The sequence below is a fragment of the Saimiri boliviensis genome, chromosome 15 (genome assembly GCF_048565385.1).
Source record: "Saimiri boliviensis isolate mSaiBol1 chromosome 15, mSaiBol1.pri, whole genome shotgun sequence".
Classification (NCBI taxonomy): Eukaryota; Metazoa; Chordata; class Mammalia; order Primates; family Cebidae; genus Saimiri; species Saimiri boliviensis.
The window spans coordinates 21,470,694-21,479,143 of NC_133463.1; the positions used below are offsets into that span (position 1 = coordinate 21,470,694).

At 34.9% G+C, this 8,450-nt stretch overlaps 1 long non-coding RNA gene across 1 annotated transcript in view; it reads right to left on the minus strand.

Moving 5' to 3' along the window:
• LOC101038740 (uncharacterized) overlaps window positions 1-708 on the minus strand; it is a 196,803-nt gene extending 196,095 nt beyond the window's left edge. Inside the window, exon 1 of the long non-coding RNA XR_167998.3 lies at window positions 518-708. This is a non-coding gene — a long non-coding RNA (uncharacterized LOC101038740). The remainder of the gene's footprint in view (window positions 1-517) is intronic.
• Between the last annotated feature and the right edge of the window lie 7,742 nt (window positions 709-8,450).

Sequence of the window (8,450 nt, forward strand, 5' to 3'; positions counted from 1 at the left end):
ACAACAGATTACCTATCAAGGAACAATCATCTGAATGACAACAGATTTCTCATCTAAAACCATGGAGGCCAAAAGGAAGTGGCACAACATCTTTCAAGTACAAAAAGAGAAGTATTGCCAGCTAAGACTTCTACAGCAGGAGAAAATATCCTTCACGAATAAGGAAAGATCAAAACATTCTAAGAAGAATAACCAATATAATACATTTCTAGTATGCCTACCCTAAAATAGTTAATGTCAGTTCTTTAAACAGGCAGTAATGGTTATTGTAGACCATTGCTTCTTTTTTGCCCTGTAGACAGATTTACTGGAGAAGTAAAATGCATACAATTTGTATCGAACAATGGTGGTACTTACAAATCCTGGCTAAGATATTTTTGGGGGGAACAATGCTGAATATTTTAAAGGACGATATGACAAGCTGTAAAGTATGTGTTGTAGGTCTAGCCCTGGCTTCCCACTGCCAGTTTGTGACAAAAGTGTGGTCCTACTGTGGAGCCTAAGTGTAAAGGCCTACAGAAGAAGACCCAAAGACAAATGACAGAGCCTCTCAGTATTTGACTCTATCCTTGAGTTGATATAGCACCAGGTAGAAATCTTCTCTAATTTCCCCCAAGAAGAGAAGGAATATTACTTAGAAATATATCTGGGAGTACTCTTAGAAAGAATGTCAGTGATCTGAGATCTTCTGAAGCTCAGCCCAGGACTATTGTCTTGGCAAGAAAAGGAGCGTTTGATCCATCAATTTTGTTCTAAAAGTTCAGGGGTGAGGGTGAAGGAATAGCAGTTTGGGGAGTGGAGGTCTGATTTAAGGGGAAAAAAATAACTTTTCCATTATTCCTCTGTCTGAATATTCAAAGTCTGGAACACATCAAAAGCATTTAAAAATAAAATGGATTGTTATACTTATCTGTCATCCAATGCAGTTTCCATATTATTTAAAATAGCAAGTTATCTTTGGGTAACATTAGCCTTAGTGATGTGAATTGCAGTTTTCTTTATGATGTCAGGGCTTAACTATTTAGTAAGTAGGAGGAAAACGATGTAACAGAATGCACCTTAATAGGAAGAAAATCAGTTGAGCTGAATAAACTAATGTTTACATTCCCTCAGTCTCTATTCTTCATCTAATATTACCCCCATGCTATTAGAGACTCAGCCAAAAATTGAGTTTTATTCTTTTTGGCCCTGTGATTTTCTTTTGGTAAGAAATGTTCAGGCTAAGACACATTAATAAGTGCAAATAAATTCAGCTAACATTTGCCTGGCTGATTCTCAAAGAGGATCAAGAGAGGAAATGGAGAACACCAATGATAAACTATTCAATGGAGCATTTTGAAATTGGCAACTTTGCAAGAATAGTATTTTATGGTGATTCAAATACATAATATGTTTTATAGAATGTTCAGAAAAAAAAATAAGATGATCAAACCACAGTCTTTTAGGTATAGATGAAATGGCAAGGGATTTATTTGATACATAGTAAATATTTGAAAATGATTTCAATTTATTTCAAGAAGAGTACAGATAAGATTAGTTGGGGAAAAGATCTTTATAAGGCACATTAAAATACTTGGAGTTAGATTAGATTTCATTTGTGATGTAAGAAAAAATACATAATATCTCTTTCATATTTTAAGGAGTTATTTAATATCAGTAGGTCGACCGCTGCTCTAGTGTCTCACAATTGTCAAACTTGTCTTATGTATGGGGATTGAATGTGCTTTATTAAATGACTTGTTAATATTATTCTCCCTCAAAAAGGACTTGTGGTGAGAAATGACTGCCACTATGAGTGAACTAGAGGACACCAGTCCTGAAATTCTGCTATTCATTAGTACTACGAGGCTTGCATTAGAATAAGCACACTAAGAAAAAGTAACAATTTCACATTTCATATTTCTCACACATGTGGAAAAAATAAAATTCAAGCCTGAATATCAAATAAATTTAGTGGAGGGAAGTTTTAGAATGACCTGTATTTTTATTTGTTTTGATTTTTAATTTCATGTGGCTTTTCCACTTTGTTTTGTTCTGTTTACATTCCTTAGGTCTTCTGCCAATCACAATACTAGAGTCCCAAATAAGCTGACATGATTTCCAGGTTGCCCAAATAAGGAAATAGTGAGATGCTTAATTTGATTAGTGTAGTTTATTTTCCATATCAAGTAATGTAGGTCAAATTAAGGAAATTTCACAAGCATGAACTACTAGAATTTTAGAGGTAGTGAATACAGTGAACCACCAAATCTCAAGGATCTGTTTTAACCTCAGAAGTAATTCTATCTCGATAATTAATCAATGACATAGTTAAGAATTCAGGAGAAAATAGCCTATTTTGCCAGGATTGTCTGTAAATGTTTAAATTCAAATAAATGGAAAAAGCAAATGACCCAAAGACAGTAGTCTTCAAGAGCTTCGTTGGAATTCACAAAAATATTTCCTTTAAACAGTGTTGTATTTGGGCTATTTCACCTTGGAATTTGAGTTGATGAAGAAATGATGAGTTTAACTGTTCTCCTGTTTTATCTGAATCCTTTAGAGTTTACAAATTAGAAAGAAACAATGTGACATGGTACTGGACCCAAAGGTTTACTATTTTCTCTGTTTGATGTGACTTAGCCTGTTTTCAGGAAGAGTGATCTTGGATATAGAAAGTCTATCTTCAGGTCAGGTATTGTGAGCTACTCACTTCATGACTTTGCAGGTCTTTTAACATTTTCTTTTTTTCTTTTTATAACTAAATTATTACCATTTCAGTTATACAAATTGGTCAAACATGGTCCAGCCGTGCTATCTGGACATTTTTTTTACACTTGCAAATGAAAAACTCATTGTTAATGGATCAATATCATGACTGAATCAATGGCTTTGAGGTCTTAGAAGAAAATTACAGGCTATGAATTGGGTTACCCTGAGGTTTGAATAATGTACCCTATGGAATTACTAATTGTGTGGGGAATATTTGCTGAATGAAATAATGAATGAACAAATCTTGTCCACAGAAGTAAATCCAACCATAGATACCAGAGTTGCAAGGAAACATAATCACCTGAAGGTCAATGTCTTTTTTACACAAAATGCCAATTAGAAATGAACTTGGGTTTCTATTAGTAGGGAACTTTATGTAAGTTAAGGCATTATCTCCTTAAGATCCTACTAACATACATATTAGAGATAGCAGACTTAGTTTATTTCTTATGTATGCTTACTTTTTTAATGTTGCAAGTAGGAAAAAGTAAATGAGGTATTACAAGGGGTCAATCATTCTAATGCTTGGGTTTTGATAACATACATTGTATGTTCGACTGGATTCTTCAAGGTCATATAAGAGCTACATAGGACTTCTTATTTCTCCTAAAACAACCATTTATTTTTTCATAGAAAATAGCTAGCTTTAAATACTATACATATACCAGTCAAGACTTGTGTGCAAAGAATCCCAAATGAATGTAATTATGCCCTGATTTTATCATTCTTACTAATGGAATACTAAGAAAATCTGTTAAGTAGAAAGATTTAGTAAAAGATTTCACAGTATGATAGCTACAGTAAAGCTGACTTTTTAAATGTGAAGAAACTATTCTAGTAGATGGCTAAAAATAAGTAGAAAAGTCTTAGTACACTATTCTGCTAGCTTTGCAAAATAGCATACCATTCTGGCTTGGAGTCTTAAAAGAAAAAAAAAAAGAAAACTGGGTTATTCTTAAAGAACACAAACTTTGGAAAAGTTGAAATTCAGTAAAATTTGGTTCAAAATACTTAAATATGGACTATATTTATTTTTATGTATATCTAGTTTCAACGTTTAGTCCTACTGCTTATTGTCAGTGTGACAGCAATGAGCTTGGCAAAGCCTTAAGAACCTTTTTGCTGATAACTTACTTTTTCCTCTTTCTCTATCACATTCAGGATATATTGCAAATTTCATTATGTCACAATCCAGTTTAAATTCAGAGTATATGGTGTAGAATTATTTGATGCCCTTTAATGACCAATATTTTGAGCAGCCCATATTCCCTGTAATACAGCCCTAGTATCCGAGATTATGGTATTTAGCATCCTGGAAACATCACCATGCCCTGTGGACAAGAACCCTCGACTGGAAAGAATCCCTGCTTCCTACCTCTTGTGACTCAGGTTTTTACTTTTCCATATGCCTCTGTCCCATGAGTACTTTCTTTACCAATCTCTATTTGAAACCATCTCTACCACCATGGTTGTCCTCTACTAGTCTGTTGAACTGACTAGCCATCTTGATTTGAGAACTGAACAAATTCTTTTCAACTAGGTTAGAATTTTTTCCCTCCCTCCCCCCACCTCCCCACTGCATGGGAGAAATGACAGATACAGTTGACGGGAAGGAAGGCAGCAAATCACACTACCATGTGTGTACCTATGAAACAATCTTGCATGTTCTTCACATGTACCCCAAAACCTAAAATGCAATTAAAAAAAAGAATTATTTTTCCAAATTTAAGTGTAGGGGGTACATGTGCAGATTTGTTACATGGGTAAATTGTGTGCCACAGGTTTGGTATATGGATTATTTTGTAGCCCAGTTAATGAGCATAGTACCCAACAGATAATTTCTCAGTTCTTACCCTCCTCCCACCTTCCACCCTTAAGTAGGCCCTGGTGTCTATTGTTTCCTTCTTTGTCTCCATGTGTACTCAAGCTTTAGCTTCCACTTATAAGTGAGAACATGTGATATTTGGCTTTCTGTTCCTACATTAATTCATGTAGGATAATGACCTGCAGCTCCATTCATGTTGCTTCAGAGAACATGATTTCATTCTTTTTATGGCTGCATAGTATTCCATGGTGTATATGTACCACATTTTCTTTATGTAGTCCACCATTGATTGGCACCTAGGTTGTTTCCATGCCTTTGCTATTGTGAATAGTGCTACAATGAACATACACGTACATGTGTTTTTATGGTAGGATGATTTTTATTCCTTTGGGTATACAGCCAGTAATGAAAATGCTGGGTCGAATGGTAGTTCTGCTTTAAGTTCTTTGAGAAATCTCCAAACTGCTTTTCACAGTGGCTGAACTAATTTACATTCCAAGGAGCAGCATAAAAACATTTCCTTTTCTTTACCACCTCACCAGCATCTGTTATTTTTTGACTTCTTAATATTAGCCATTCTGACTGATGTGAGATGGTATCTCATTGTGGTTTTTGCATTTCTCTAATCATTAGTGATGTTAAGCATTTTTTCTTATGCTTGTTGGATGCATGTATGTCCCCTTTGAGAAGTATCTGTTCATGTCCTTTGCCCATTTTTTAATGAGGTTGTTTGTTTTTTTGCATGTTAATTTAAGTTCCTCATAGATTCTGGAAATTTAACCTTTGTTCAATGCATAGTTCATAAATATTTTCTCCCATTCTGTAGGTTGTATGTTTAATCTATTGATAGTTTCTTTTGCTGTGTGGAAGCTGTTTAGTTTAATTAGGTCCCATTGCAATTTTTGGCTTTTTTTGCAATTGTTTTTAGAGTTTTTGTCATGAAACCTTTGCCAGTTCCAATGCCCCAAATGGTACTTCCTAGGTTATCTTCCAGGATTTCTATAATTTTAGATCTTACACTTAAGTCTTTAATCAATCTTGAGTTGATTTTTGTATATGGTAAAAGGAAAGAGTCCAGTTTCAATATTCTGCATATGGCAAGCCAATTATCCCAGCACCATGTATTAAATAGGGAGTACCTCTTGTTACTGTTGAGTTTGTTGAAGATCAGATTCTTAAAAGTGTATGGCTTTATTTCTGGGTTCTTGAACCTGTTTCATTGGTCTATGTGTCTGTTTTTGTATCAGTACCATGATATTTTGGTTACTGTAGCCTTGTAGTATAGTTTGAAGTGGGGTGTGATGCCTCCAGCCTTGTTCTTTTTGCTTGGGCTATTTGAGCTCTTTTTGCTTCCACATGAACTTCAGACTTTTTTTTTTCTTTTAACTTTGTGGAAAGTGTCATTGGTAGTTTAATAGGAATAGCATCGAACCTGTAAATTGCTTTGGGCAGTATGGCCATTTTAACAATATTGATTATTCCTATTCGTGAGCATGGAATGTTTTTTTATTTGTGTCATCTCTGATTACTTTAAGCAGTGTTTTATAATTTTCATTGTAGAGATCTTTCACCTTCCTGGTTAGCTGTATTCCTAGATATTGTACTCTTTTTGTGTGTGTGGCTATTACTAATGGTATTGTGTTCTTTATTTAGCTCTCAGCTTAGACATCAGTGTACAGATATGCTACTGATTTTTGTACACTGATTTTGTATCCTGAAACTATGCTGAAGTTGCTTATCAGATCTAAGAGCCTTTGGGCAGAGGCTATGGAAATTTTGAGGCATAGAATCATATCAGCTGCAAAAAGAGATAGTTTGATTTCCTTCCTACTTGGATGCCTTTTCTTTCTTTCTCTTGCCTGATCACTCTGGCTAGGACTTACAGTACTATGTAAAACAGGAGTGGTGAGAGTGGGCATCCTTGTCTTGTTCTGATTTTCAAGCGGAATGCTTCTAGCTTTTACCTGTTCAGTATGATTTTGGCTGTGGGTTTGCATTAGATAGCCCTTGTTATTTTGAGGGATGCCCCTTTGATGCCTAGTTTGCAGAAGGTTTTTAATAAGAAGGGTTGTTGAATTTTATTGAAAGCCTTTTCTGTGTCTATTGAAATGATCATATGGTTTTTGGTTTTAGTTCTGTTTACGTGATGAATCACATTTATGAATTTGCATATGTTGAAGCGTAGGTTGGAATTATTGAGAGGTTCTTTACAAACAAACAAAGGAAAAATATGGCACCTCTCCTCGTATTGATCATCATCTCTATCTCTCCAGTATATGTTGCTTCTTTTTGTATTGGCAAATTTGTCCCGATTTCAAAAGTGCGCATGCAACCTAGGGTGGAACAAACTCTCTCGGACTGATTCAGGAGGAGACACAGAACTCAAGCTAGACTGCACAAGAGCTTCCTAGAATTTTATGTTTAGAGCTTTTGAGAAAGAACATCTTTCATCTCTGGGGATGGAAATATTAGAGAATGAGGCTGCCATTTGTTCATGATCTCCTTCTGATGGGTACAAAAAGGAAAAAAAAAAAATCCATCTATAGAAATAGAGTAGGAAACCAAGTAGAAAATGCAGAAAGAGAGAGAGAATTCTGAATGGTTTAAAGCCCAAGGCTAGCTCTTCCACCATCCTTCTGTGAGACAATAGATTTCTCCTTTTACCTTAAGCTTGTTTGAGACTGTTTCTGTTACTTGCAACTGAAAGTATTGACCAATAACCATATACTCCTCAAACAGAAAACCTTTGAAATAGAAAAGACTACAAAGGGTCTTTATGTGAGAATAACAAAAATCTGCCTATGTGCTAACTTGAAAATTATATTTACCAGTTTATAAGTTTTTTGTTTCATTTTAATCTCTCTAATTCACTTAGACTTGGATATTTAACCAGATCACTCAGTGTTCAGTTAATGATTGACTTAGGTTGTTTATTTTAGTATGTGTGTGGAGAGTCTCAATACATTGCAGCAGATCTTTTTATTCATTTATTTTTTTCCACAAACATTGAAACGTATTCAGTAAGCATTGATTGACAGACCTGCTGGGTTGTGATCAATGTCCTAGGCACTACAGTTGCAGATAAGAACAGCACAGTCTCAGAGCTCACTGCAGTAAGGAAAGGACACCTGGGGAGGATTACAGGCACTCTGAGGAAAATAGAGCTAGTATTCTGGAAGAGTGGAGAAGTCAGGGAAGACTTTATATGGGTAATAACCTTTGAAACGTGTCTTAAAGAATGAGTGGAAAGTTTCCTGCAGTGCCTTTCCTCACTTGTCAATTTCTTACCTTTCTCATATCTGCCTTTGAAAGTAAAGGCACTTACGACATTCAATGATAACCCTAGTGCCAATAACTGGAGTTAAGAAAATTTGGCTTAAAGCACAAGAACAGGTGAGAAAGACTAATGCTGTAAAACAGATTTTATAATACAAAAATTGGCATCAAATAAAACAATATGAAAAGCAAGATGAACAGAGAAAAGGTCTGTTTTGTATTATTGGGTAGGATTTAAACTTTTTTGTTCCAGAACCACTTTTTAAACATTATTAACAATTCTGAAAGTTTTGCAAAGGTCCAGGAACATTGCCAGCATTTCAGGGCATGAAACTATGAATCTCCTTACTATAGGTTTTTAAAATCATTTCAGTTCTGAAATTAACTTTCCACAGACTGTTCAAATTAATGATTAGTAATTCATATTTAATGGAGGAAAGGCAAGTTTCCAGATGATGGTATTGTTTTCAAGTGCTAGCTTTTCCCAAGGAAATAATCATTCACATATTATCAAAACTGAACTAGCAATAAAAATAATCTTTAATTGGGAGTTTTAGAATTTGTATTTTGATTGCTTCTCAGTCTCTCCCTACATGGG